Consider the following 14,279-nt stretch of genomic DNA (forward strand, 5'->3'; position numbering starts at 1 on the left):
ATAAAATGAAGTTACATCACTTCCGTCATGAAGTTGCAACGCTCCGACGGCAGGTGGCGTACGGCCAGAGCTGAGTGAAGTCGAGGGAGTCACTACAGAGTCGTCGTGTCGAGCGGACGTGCACACGGCAGTGCACTCTAGTCGGGCAGTCTACCGCGAACCATCGTCATGAGCGGACGTGTCAAATAATTACGAGGAGTGCTATAGTCGCTCACCTATAACTTGTAGGGACGTCAAGAAAGTGTGATCGGAAAAAAGCACCTAGCAAGTACGTTTTCATGTCCCGAGGATTCGGTCCGAATGTTGGAACCACGGGTGGTGGAGGACCCCTTCGCGCCAACGTCTTTAGGCGCGCTAGACTACGGAAACTGTGTAACCGTTACGAATACCGTGACGTTGTGTGTACCTTATGCTGTGACTTTATTTGATTGTGATACAAAAAACCTATGTGGAAGTAAATAAAATGATTGTCTTCTAACGCCCACCCATTCTGATGATGTTACGACCCACTGCTACGACAGATATAATGTATGGGTATTGTTATTATTCATATTTAGGTTTTGTAAAACATTTCGTTTGTGGGTTTTTCTTACGTACGTATGGAACTCTAGGGCGATGAAAATTATGATAAATATTTGTAATATGTGTTGTAATGGTCTCTCTCTCATTATTTAAGAGCTGCTCTAATGGCAGTGGAGTAATCGCCATTCCTCTCTTCTCTCCGCCAAATCTTTCACCTCTTGATATGACACGACCTGCACCTTCACTTTTATTTGTTTCATAAAATGTTGTCGTAGGTCCTTTCCTCTCTTTCCTTTAATTTTTCCTTTTATGATGTTCTTTATAAACGAGTTGTCGTGTCAGGTAACCAATAATGACCTCCGAGGACCAGTGGTTAAGCGTTAGGCTCACGATCCAGAGGTCCTAGGTTCGATTCCCGGTGGGGACATATCACAAAAATTTCTTTGTCATCCCTTTGTGATCAGTTTGGTTAGGACATTACAAGCTGATCACCTGATTGTCCGAAAGTAAGATAATCCGTGCTTCGGAAAGCACGTTAAGTCGTTGGTCCCGGTTACTACTTACTAATGCAAGTAAGTAGTCAATACATGAGCCATGAGCCATGTCAGGCGGCTCAATAGTAACCCTGAGACCAGGGTTGATGAAGTTGAGGTACTCCACCTCACAACCCACACAATAGAAGAAGAAGGTAACCGATCAATTTTTTTCTCCGGCCTCTAAAGTCTGGTTCTTTTTTCTTCAACATATTTTTTCTTCATGTGATACCCTTTTATTGTAATGGTATTTAAAGGGTATTTAGTCCTTTTATAACTTCACTTATCCTTGAAAGATATGCTCTAAGGGATTACGGACGTGCAAGTTGTATATATTGTGAATTGGAATTAATATGTTTACTACTAAGTCTTTGCTTTGTTTATCAAATAAATACTCAAAATTATGAATTCTACATGTTTATTGTGTGAGTTCATAATCAGTATCAAATTATCCTCTAATTAATGCCGGAATGTAAATAAATCATTTTACAACCTACACAGTAAAAAATCACAACATATATTATGTGAAAATAGGGTTTATTCCTCGTTCGTCCTGAAGTTTTGTCCCACATTCCAAAAAATTCTTAGTTCGTCCCAAATTATAAGTAGGTACTTTAAAGGTATAGTCAACAAAAAAGAATACTTACTTACTTATTTTTTTAAAGTTAAATACCAATAAGACAAGTCTTATCATTAAAATATAAATCACTTTTATTATTCAGTATCACATTCCAAATCACAGAAATGTTATGTTATAATAATTTCAAATAAATACAGAACAGTCAGATCTATGAGAAACAATAATTAGGCAATATTTACAATTAAAAATATAAAAAAAAATATTTATTAAGTTTTATTATAATAAAATAATACGAGTAATATTTAAAATAATAGGTAATCCTTTTTTGCTGATTGTACAATATAGTAAGTTTGGCATATAAAAAAAACATGGGCCGTATAAGGAATACAAAATGGGACGAAGTAGGAATAAAATATTTAAAATTATATTTTGGGACGAAGGAAGAATATTGTTCGGGACGACATAGGATTTTTTTATGTGGGACAAAACTCAGTGGGACAAACGAAGAATAAATCGAAAATAGTCCTAACACGTGTTCCTAACTTTTAGCGCTACTAATTTGAAGCGTTTATGCAACTGAATCCCAGCAGGACTAAGGGAATGAAACCGCCATGCATATTAACCGGCTCTTTAGTTTCCGAACGGCACTAGATAAAGTTTCAACTAAAACGCAGCTTGATCTGAAACATCCATTTACAAACCGCCGATAGGGACCACAGTCACAGTATGTTAAAAAACAGTAGGCAAGCTCCTCCGACCGTTTCAATTACTTAGTAACTAACAGAAAATATCAGCAAAGGCTATCTTTCTGTATAACACCATTTACTTCAAAGGTTCGATTTGACCATTTGCTTCTATGCTGCAATAGGAGAGAATAAAACATAGAACACGTTCAGCGGAAAAAGAATAGAAATAAATTACTTATTATAATAAAGAGGCAAAACACAAACAATACATAAACATTAGGCTCAAAACATACACAAAATAACAATAAAAAAACAATGATGCTGGTCGAAATTATAATTTATGGCGGTGGTGGTCGACGTCATTAAATCTAACGTAGACCCTTTATTATACGAGTTTGTTCCTACTGTTCTCAACTACTCTACGTATCAGTGCGTGACCCGGTTGCACAAACCCTGATTACTCCGAGATTCATTCGCCCTGAATGCGGCACGATGGGACTGCAGTTGGCAATCCTTTCAGCGAGCTTGCAAGCGATAGCAAAGCTAAAACTTAGCAAATGGCTGAGTTCAAACTGATAAATACTAATAAATTGTATTTATTGAAATACTTCCATACCACTTTTCACTAAGTCCTTACGTAATCGGAAAAATTAGGAGTGTTGGAGCGTAGAATTGATACCTAAGGTTTAAGTTGCAATGGTGGGAAAGTTGTGGATGAGGTTATGGCAGGACCGGAATGAATAGTGCAAATTTCTTGGTATGTCTCGTTCACAGTAGGCTCTATTTGTCGTCATGCTTATGTGTAAAATGTATAGTCTGTGTCAGTGCATAACCCGGTTGTACAAACTCTGATTATCCGGTTTTAAATTTGACCTTGAATGCGGCCAAATGCCCGAAATTGGAAACCTGTTGGCGACCTGTAACCGATATTGTTGTACATTTTGGCCGCGACACAACATTCCATGGAAATTGCCATTGCAGCGAGGATATGCGTTGATACACCTATTGTATTCTCTGAATTGTGGCAACGTTCACAGATGCTTTTGTTTCGAATGTTTCTACTGAATACCGGTAATACTGGAAAACATTATCTGTGGTTTAGCTTTTAACAGAGAAACAGAAAAATGGAGAAACAGAAAAACAAAAGATAACCCCGAGTGAAGACAAAAGAAGACTACTCTTAAGCTTCAACAGTGTTGGGTGAATTTGGTGGCTCAATAAAACCTTAGCATCAGGATTTATGACGTCGTCAGTCACTGACCTTACAAGCCCCACGAAAAAGCAAATACATATTTAGAAATACATATACGTGAAATACCTAAACAGCTGTGCATTTAACAAGTCAGACATGTACAGGGTGTTAGTGACATCGTAAAGAATACTCAGGGGGATGATTCAAACCATGATTCTGAGTTAATACCAAGTGAAATATTTCGTCGCAAAATTCATGTTTGAAAAAAATAAATTAATTTTATACTTTTGCAATGGCAAATTCCACTTGCTATTAACTCAGAATAATCGGCTGAATCATCCCCCTCAGTATTCGTTACGATCTCACTTACACCCCGTATAAGTACATACAGTAGCCATACAAGTAAGTATGTGTGTTAGTTACACCGTAACGAATACTGAGGGGCATCCCCCTCAGTATCAGACCATGACTCTGAGATGATATCAAGTGAATTATTTTTCGTTCCAAACTTTTCCGACGGCAAATTCCACTTGGTCTGAATCATCCCTCAAAGTATTCGTTACGATGTCATAACTCCCCGTATAATATATGCATAATTTCTGAATTCTACATGCAGGAAGCATATTCAAAACGGCATAACAGGTAATATTAATTAATTAATAAAATAAGAAAATAATTAATAAAATAAATATTAGTCGTAGTTTTATTTTTCATAATAATTAACGTAATTTAGTGCAGCGTTTAATCATTAGTCAATTAATTTACTTAGTGAAGCTGCTACTGCACCTGACGGCTGTTTGCCTTGCATCGACAGTCTGTTACAGACAGACAGGTGGTTTAGAAGTTAGGTTGGAATAGACGTGTACATATATACAATTATAATATATATTGGTCATACACATAACCATTCTTTTATAGAATAAAATTAAAATTTATTTACACCATAAACAAACATACAGTCGTGTAATTAAAAACGGCCTTGAACAATTACTATGGACGAGTGCGTTTTTTCACGTAAAGAAATGCGTTACGCATACCACGTCGCCCCCCGGACTGAGAGATTAGTGAGACTCCCCGGATGCAGTGTCGCAGGTATAGTATATCCAACGGTGTTTCCTTGCCGCCATATGGCGGGGACACGGCGGCACGGGAACGCAGTTGCACATAACCACGACCCGTGGATGCCCTGGGCGATTAATGTTTTTTTTTTTTTTTGACGTGACGTATTCTAGATTTGCCGCAGATGGGATTAACTACTTGGCCGGACAAATGAGAAGCACTGAAGGCTGTCACCCGGTACAACATTCCCAGTAGGGCGCGAACCTCGGCTCAGGGCGTCGTCAGGGAGGAGATTATAATTTACTGTAACAGTTAGGCTTTAAACCGCATCCATCTCGTGACACAGTCGATGATTTTTTTTCATGAAAAATCATTTACCAAACATACGAAAGCCATGAATTATGCATGACTAGCTTTTGCCCGCGGCTTCACTGGCGTTAAATTTCGATTAACACAGTTCCCCCTTCCTGATTTAAAACACAAAAGGGAACTCGGAACAGAACCTTAATCCAAAACCAAAGCGATTGTCTTTTTCTTTAAAAGTCCAGGAATATTATAAATCTATATTAAACGAATTTGTAATTCAAATTGTAAAATAAGTCAAAAGAAAAAAAAAACTATGTTTTTCTTTATCACTAATGCAGTACTATGACCATACAATGTCGATCTATAGTAACATAATTATTATACATCAACGATATCGATATAGTAAATTATAAACAGGAAAATAAATTCAATGGTATAAAATTCAACACAGGATTCAAAACTGCGGTCAAATATGCAGAAGTGGAAACTATTAAGGAGTATGTTCCAACCACTGCCAAAATTTACCGAATATTACCCAGAAGTACGTACTAAGTTAGCATTAATCTTAGCTCTCATGTAGCACAGGTAGCATAAGAGACCATCTTCACGGTGCGGTCCGATATCGCATGGATATGTCTTTGCTAGATGACTGGTCCAAGAACCAAGATTTATCCTACCTGCTTTTCCACCGTAAATTTCTTTATCACCATTCAATGGTATAAAATTCAACACAGGATTCAAAACTGCGGTCAAATATGCAGAAGTGGAAACTATTAAGGAGTATGTTCCAACCACTGCCAAAATTTACCGAATATTACCCAGAAGTACGTACTAAGTTAGCATTAATCTTAGCTCTCATGTAGCACAGGTAGCATAAGAGACCATCTTCACGGTGCGGTCCGATATCGCATGGATATGTCTTTGCTAGATGACTGGTCCAAGAACCAAGATTTATCCTACCTGCTTTTCCACCGTAAATTTCTTTATCACCTCCGAGATTTTCTAGAATTTTTATTATTTAAAAGTTGGTCTTCTAGCCCCTTATATATCTTTATATTATTGATACCTTTTGCATAGGATGTGTTGCCCTAACTAATAGCTCAACCAGTTCAATCTCTGCCTGGCCGAACGCTGATCCCCAAGACACAGGCCTATAAGCTTAGTTTGGAGATCAGAGTTCAACAAATAATTTGTTTGTTTGTATAATTTGTATTTGATTCTTTTTAGTTTGAACTTTGTAATTTTTTTGATGACGTCATACCACATTATCTCATATTATTATGTTTTGATGCTCTGTGACAAGTTTTTCTAGGTTTTTATCTACCCTATATTCAAATCGTCACTTGTTTCGATGTCGCACAAATTCTATCGTGTCGTGGGGAAAACGCTAAGGATAAATTCTGTGTGCCCCGGAACATTATTCTCAAAGGAGTTTCCATAATTGTTTTCAATCTCCTTAATTGTTACACATAACGGTTCAGTTTAAGCAAATCTTAGAAATTGTGTACGTGGGAGTCTAATTTTAGTTTATTGTGATGTGGGGATTTCAAGCAGACGTAATATTTCATCATAATCATTATCTATCACGTCTAATATAATATTCCGCTACTAGTTACAAGTGTTTATGTTTAACAAATTTAATATTCATTTATATTCCTTTAACATAATACTGGTGCTGATTTCTACAGACACCCTATAAAACTATCTATATCCCCTTTTTTGCACTTGTTGTAAGTGAAGTGCGGTTCTATCTTAAGCTCTTAAGATAGCTTAAGATAGGTACCGCTCTTCACTTACTTAATTTTATTTTAGTCTGTAAGCTCTTGCAGACTAAAATAAAATTAATTTATGTCTGCCAGAAATGGCACAGGTGGAGGGACACATTTAGTTCATAATCCGTAACATATATACGTTTAGCGGATGCATTCGTTTTCCCTCATTTACCATGATTTCTGAGACTTCATTTTATGTGACTGGCAAAAGCTGTAATAACAACATAGTTTCTTTGATTTATTTCATTTGTAATTCTTCTATTAAATCAAAACATGATACAACAGTTATGAATAACTTTAGTATGTTAGTTTTCCTGAAGTAAATACGAATGGTTGATAATAGTTTTCATTTTTTATAGGTTCTATGGGTTTTCGACTAGCGGCAAACAGGCGTACAACTCATTTAGCTTAGTTTAGTAATGAAAAAAATCAATCATCGAAAGCTATGGCTACGCTTACGTCATCTATTGTCGTCAAAACGAATATAGCGAAGGTTGTGGTGGGACCCTTAAATAAACTTCCGTAATTGGATCCGATAATTTTGACCTTTGTTAATTGGTATTTTGGGTTTACCGCGTAATTGAGTTATTCCCAATTCCCTTATTAAAAATATAGCCCCGATCACACCGATAGGTATATCGCCTCTCATTCCACTGAGTATTCTATGAAATGTGTAATTTTCGAAGTCCCACCGCTTTTGACAGAATATTGTTATAATTTTTATATAACGTGTCCTCGTGTTTACATACTTCACAGTAATTGAATATACATAATACTGTTTCGTGCAATCAATTTCCTCAATTCCCTTATTAATTTATTTATAAAATTTTCATTAAAAAATACCCAACAATGAAACCGATACCTTCTCCGGTTTATTGAGGGGAGGCCTGTGCCCAGCAGTGGGACGTGAACAGGCTGTTTATTGAGGGCTGTTTATGTATGTTTTATGTATGAAACCAATATTAAACTAGGTACACATGTCAATGACGTCATGTTTTGTCTTTTTATATAAAGTACATAGATTTTAACGTATACTGACAGACAGCTGACTTAAGTAGATGCAATGCAAACAGCGCCTCCAGCGGCAGCGTCGCCAAATAGAACTACCTATATTACGATTCTTACAGCCGTATCTCGATATGGCCAAGTGATTAGTAGGGCAAATCTGAAAATGTTGCTCCTATCGATCTGTACAACTTTATATTGATATAATGAAATAATTAGCCAAATCACGAAAAACATTATAATATGTATGTTCGTAAATATGTATATCTTCTTCCGAGAAATTGTGAAAGGCATACTTAGAATACAAGGAAAAAAAATTGCTATTCAAAATTCTAGATTAAGTAAATTAAATTTTACAATAGAATACCCGATAATATTTTGAATTTGTCAAAAAATAAATTCACATTAGAAGCTTACTTTATAAAAAAAGATTATTATAAGATTAATGATTACCTAAATGATAAAAATGTCTGGTATTAAATGTGTTCCTCCAGTTATTAAATAACTTGTAATGTATACGCTCAATGATTTAAAAGATGTGTTGCTGTTGCCGTTTCTTGTCATTTCTTCTCCTCAGCTATAACACCTTGCGAAATGGCGTGAATTCAAAAATGTTACATTGACCTTCATTTATCAATGATTATTACGTTGAATGAATGATTCTGATTTCCAAATGGCAAAGTCGAATTCAGTGGTTTAAAGCCCGAGACACCACAATGTAAGTTACGTGTTCTCCGAACAGACCTATCACGGATTTTTACCTTCTAAGAATTTAATATTAATTGACTTATAATTAATAATTTTACACAACTTCATAACACGTAATCCTTTAATGGACTTCTATGAGATCGTATAAATTACATAGAATAACATATAGGTACCAGTTATTTTGATTAGTTTATATTCATATTGAGGGTAGTTGTAATAAGTTTCGCGTCAATCAACGTTCTAGGGACCTTTGATCTCTACAGAAAATTAATAGTGTAACCTAACCACAGTAATTGGGTATTAAGTCACAAAATTAATTTACATGAAAATACGTATAGGCACTATTTATTTTATAAAATTCAATTAAAATTTGGTATTTATAGACAAAGAGTCGAAACTAGAGACCCCCCTGAAAGATGTAACTTTGATCATAGAATAAACAACAATTTTGACACTGCACCCCGCACCAATTTGTAACGGTGATTTTTTTTTACTTTCACTCACCTTTAGTAGAAGTCGCAGAAAGCTGTAAAGAGTAAGAAAGCGGTAAAAACGAAACTTTCGTATGAAGTGTCCGTGCTGTGTTTTGAAATAAATTTTAAATTTGGAATAATATTCAAATAGTGTTCACGATTATCCTTCAGCGAAAATAAACCTTTCTTTTATTGGTAAGTTATGCATATGATCTGTGGTATTGCTAAGTTGGAATCGACTCGCACATTACACAGTTACAATTTGCGTTCTGTAATATAAACCCACCTAACAAGAATTAATCAACTTTCTCACTTTTATCCATCACACTGACTTTGTAACAAACTTTTACAAGAAAATAATCTGCTATCAAATTCGCGACGCATAAAATTTTGACTTGCGGCCAACTCCGGAAACCAGTTTTGCGAATTTTCCAGGCACGTCACTACACCGAACAACTTTTTTAATATCATTTTTACGTTGTTACTTGGACTTTTTATCATCTCTACAATTTTAATCATAATCTTTACTTTGTGGAACTCGTGTAGATTCGGACTTTATGGTAATTATTTTATGCCATCTTCCAGACTATTCTACACAGCAGGGTCTACATAATCTAGACACGCGGTAGCGTGTCAAGCCAAGTCTAAGAAACAGAACTGGCGTGCCGCACCGTGTGTAATAACAACCGGATAATAATAACATAAGATAATGTATTGTAGCCTAAGGTCTGTCTTGGCTAGTTTTCATATATAAGTTATAGCCTTCACAAGTTCTAAACCTACAAGTGTTTGTCGGTTCTTATTTTATAATTCCGAAAAGTATTGTTCGTAGAAACTAGCGATCGAACATAATAATTTGTTGGTAGGTTTATAAAAACTAGCCAAGACAGACCTTAGGCTACACATTATCTTATGTTATAAGAAGATTATGATAATTATGTTATACTGTTACTTATAAATAATTTCAGGACTGACCATTGAACTTGGCACCCATTTAGATCTCACTTCTTTTGTCGTTGAAGTCAACAACCAAAGCATTTATGTTTTTGATTGGATAATATTATTCTACACACCAGTGTCATGGTTCACGCCGCAACTTGTGCTGAGTGGAACCCTTTTATTTCAGGACGACCATCACCACCTTATGATCATTTCGACGAAAATCCTTTTTGCTTTGTTGTAATTGTTCTGTGAAAATTTTAAGCGATGTTATTGTCTTGTTTTTGAGTATGGGGTCCTTTTATAATGAACAATTTCTATTTTTTCCAGGAAAATGCGACATTTGTAAGATACATTGATCTTGATTTTGACTTATATAATTATTATTACTATTATACGGTTTCTTCCCATCCTTTCGTATTCCCTTGGATTTTGATTGATGATATCCAAGATAAATATGTAAAAATATAAAATTAAGTATCCGATTTCGGGTTGGTCTCAGGTTGTCAAGGTAGCAATAAGACTTAATACATTAAAGACTATTATCGCAATGTGACTAGATATCATTTCACCTAGATCTTATATTGACCTTGGCGCAAATTTACTCGCAAAATGACTACATAGCTTCATTTATCTTATCGTAAAATCACACACACACAACAATCGTACAGTCTGATGCAAAATGATTCTTATTTTGAAATTATACACCAATGCTCATAAAAGATTTCTTGTGGCACTGCCCGCCTCTGTAGGTATTGAGAGCGTGACTTTAGGTATGTAATACATCAAGGAAGCCTGACTGTTTAGTTGAAAAATGTAATCATTTGGTTCGAGCAAACTTTTCGCATTAATTTCCCTCGGAGCTGTTACTATCACAACCAACTTTGTGCGGCCAACAATTCGCACTGACTCATTTCTCTCTATTTTACAACTAGAACATTACTTTTCTCTTTATAGGAAATGAAAATATATTGAATATTGGATATTTAATGCGGGGAACTGTAAAAGGTTTTAAAGGTGAAATATCTCGCGCAGTGGAAAGGTAATGGATGCGATTTTTCTATCTCAAGAAAGTGATTTTTTGTACTGGTATACTGTAAATAATCTAGACTAATTCTTTAATGGCCTCCGTGGTCTAGTGAGCATTGGGCTCATCATCTCGAGGACACAAGGTTAAATCGCGCTGAGGGCATAATCATAAAAAATGTGATTTAGTGATCACAGTGAGAGTGTCAAACTGGGGTTTAGCTGGAATATGTCAGGCTGATCAGCCGATTGTCCGAAACTGACATTTGTGATTTGGCGTATAGCTTCAAATATATAGTTATATATATTTTATTTAGCTCGGTGGCGCAGCGGTAAACGCGCTCGGTCTGCGATTGTTGAAGTTAAGCAACTTTCGCAAAGGCCGGTCATAGGATGGGTGACCGCAAAAAAAAGTTTTCATCTCGAGCTCCTCCGTGCTTCGGAAGGCACGTTAAGCCGTTGGTCCCGGCTGCATTAGCAGTCGTTAATAACCATCAATCCGCACTGGGCCCGCGTGATGGTTTAAGGCCCGATCTCCCTATCCATCCATAGGGAAGGCCCGTGCCCCAGCAGTGGGGACGTTAATGGGCTGATGATGATGATATATATTATTATTACCTTTTCGATTTATAAAGTAAGCTAGGAGGAAGTTGCGAGTCATTCCCAACACAAGTGAATTATTTTACTTACTGGGAAGGCTTATTTTATGTATTACAATGTAATTAAGCAAATAAATGCCTTTTTCATTTCAATTTTATGTAGTCGTTACATAAGCCATGTCAGCCTGACCGTTGATGAGGAGATCATTGATCTCATAACCCACACGATAGAGGAATTATCACGAAACTATCACGAGATGCTCAACCTGTTCTGGTTACCCCAGTAGGAAATAGGCGTGAGTTTATGTACGTATGTGTGTATCACGAGACGCAAGAGCAAAAGGACGCTGCAAAGAGACATAAAGAGAGGCGTCCTTGTTGGGGCGCGTGCGCGCCAGTGGCAGCATCCTGCAGGTGGTCGCCTACAGTCCCGACTGTCCGCTTGTGTGGCATCTCGTGCGCGTGGCAATAGGCGCATTATAAATCCTATTTGTTTTGTGTTTAGTTATTTTACTAACCTACTTTAAGTGCTACTAACACCAATGGAACTCTTTGTTTTCCGAACTAAATAAATAAATAATAATAATAACTATTATCTTCAGCGACGGAAAGTCGAATTCCAAAGCATAATAATGCTGTCGACACGATAAAGGAAACGAAGGCACAAAATACAAAAGAAAAATAAAACCATAGAGTGAACAATGACTACGAAATCCATTAATATTTTACATTTTAATTCGTGTTGAAAGCGAAGCGCGACAAACTATAAACTAGACCAGAAATTCTATTGAAACCCAGAGAGGTCGCAGCGTCGCCGCACCACAAATCACCAACTATGTAAATTACATTCTTTTAGAAAACTAAATGAAATTCCACAGAAAAATGTGGAAAATCTTGAAAATAATGTGGTTGAACTAATTCAGTTCCATAAATTCGTGGATAAAGGCTTGAAAGAAGAGGACGACTGTGTAAGTGGGGGATTTTTCAACATTAGTGGGGGAACAGGAGAAAACTTGCGATGCGGTAGATGTCTCAGCTTGAGACTTGGCGCTGAGAACGGGGACTATTCATATTAATAAACATTTTTCTTTGTGAAGGCTGTGTAATTTATTTTCACACATGCTGGATATAAAATACTTGTTTGCCAGGGCACGTCGTAAGAACCGCCAGAGGGATTGTTTCCTTTCTTACATGTTGAACCATTAAAACTTTCGTTATCACATTTCTCACAACACACACACGTTACCATTCTCACTCACACACGTTGCATCAACAAGCATCTTTTAATTATTTTCTTTTTTTTTTCTTTGAAATGATTTTTTTTTAATTAAGATGAGTTTGCTCTTGACTTCGTTCTTCCACGAGGAGAAGAAGAGATCGACGTTGGAACGAGGTTACCCAGAAAATGCCTATTCACCCGTGATTTAAAGGACCCCAGGTTAAAAGATTCAGGAAACACCGACGCCGGCAGCCCATTCCATTCCTTGGCTGTGCGCATTATGAAGGATGAAGCAAAGCGCTTGGTATGGATTAGTGGTGAGTTTGTAATTAAATTTCTAAATACGCAATTTAGATGCACGTTTTCTCGAAAGATTTCGACTCACGAAATCTCGACACATAGTATATCGACAAACTAAATTTCGACACACGAAATCTCGACAAATGATATCCCGACTAACATTATAGGTATCCTATCCGTGTTCGATAATGACGGACAGTGAAAATTGCTATGAGATATCCGATGGATGCAGTGCGCAAGCTCACATACAAATAGTACTTCTGCCTCTTCGGATTCGTCATTCTCGGAAAAGAATCGGATTCGAATCGGACGCAATGTGAAATTAGCGCCTTAAATTTCAAAACACAGTATCTAAAGAAATAAAAATCACAATTTTTTTTACTGTTTATTCTTGTTTCATTGGTTACTATAATAAACTTTCATTGAGGTTATAATTAATATAAATACTTTCTTAGTTTTATGCAAAATGATGCGGGTAGTCATTGTCATTGTTGTCATGATTTATTGACATTTAAAAAAAAAGCTTTCAGGAATATGTATTGATTTTATCGAAAAAATTAATAAAAATAAATAGGTAATGTTTTTCATATTAAGTTTAGTTTTAATATTATTTTTAGTTTTTATAAATATTTATAGCATATTTATTTATAAATATTTATTTTTATTTTTGTAATTATATCGAATATAGCAATATACACTTGTCGAGATAGCGTGCAAAAAAATTACGTATTACACCCATTAGTGGTATGTCAACCAAATAAGGATGGTAATCCGCCGTACGTCTGGATGTCCTCCTGGATGATATCTAGTCCACATTTTTTGGTACCAATAAGTATTTATCGATATGGAAAAGCATGATTTTCCATCACTGGCATTTCACACTTACTGAAACACAAGAAATGTCACAACTACAATTTATTAATGTGATTATTTACTTAACATCGCTGTAAAAGAAATAAATATAATGTTTGGTTTTATCATCTTTGTCTTAAAGTTCTTTATCTTAAATTTTAATGTGTAGAATGACACCTTCCCTGAATTCACTAAAACTGAAGTTGTTCCTTTTAAATTGACAAACGAACAGGCAGTCCTAATTGCTTACTTAACTAATTGCTATTGGTTCACTTGTTATTTTATAGTCGCGCAAAATTAAGGGTGACAGTTCTAACTATCAATGAAATACGAAGAATGACCAATTTAGTGATTGGTCGTAATTGGCAGAGATTGACAGAATACATGTATAGTCGGAGTAGTGAGTGTATATTCACTTTACATTATAAAGCTAAAAGCACACTTAAATTCTTCCGCATTGTACGCGCTGTCAACCCCACAGACAAGCCGAGGAATTGGTTTTGTGAGG

The sequence above is a fragment of the Pectinophora gossypiella genome, chromosome 13, assembly GCF_024362695.1.
Source record: "Pectinophora gossypiella chromosome 13, ilPecGoss1.1, whole genome shotgun sequence".
Lineage (NCBI taxonomy): Eukaryota > Metazoa > Arthropoda > Insecta > Lepidoptera > Gelechiidae > Pectinophora > Pectinophora gossypiella.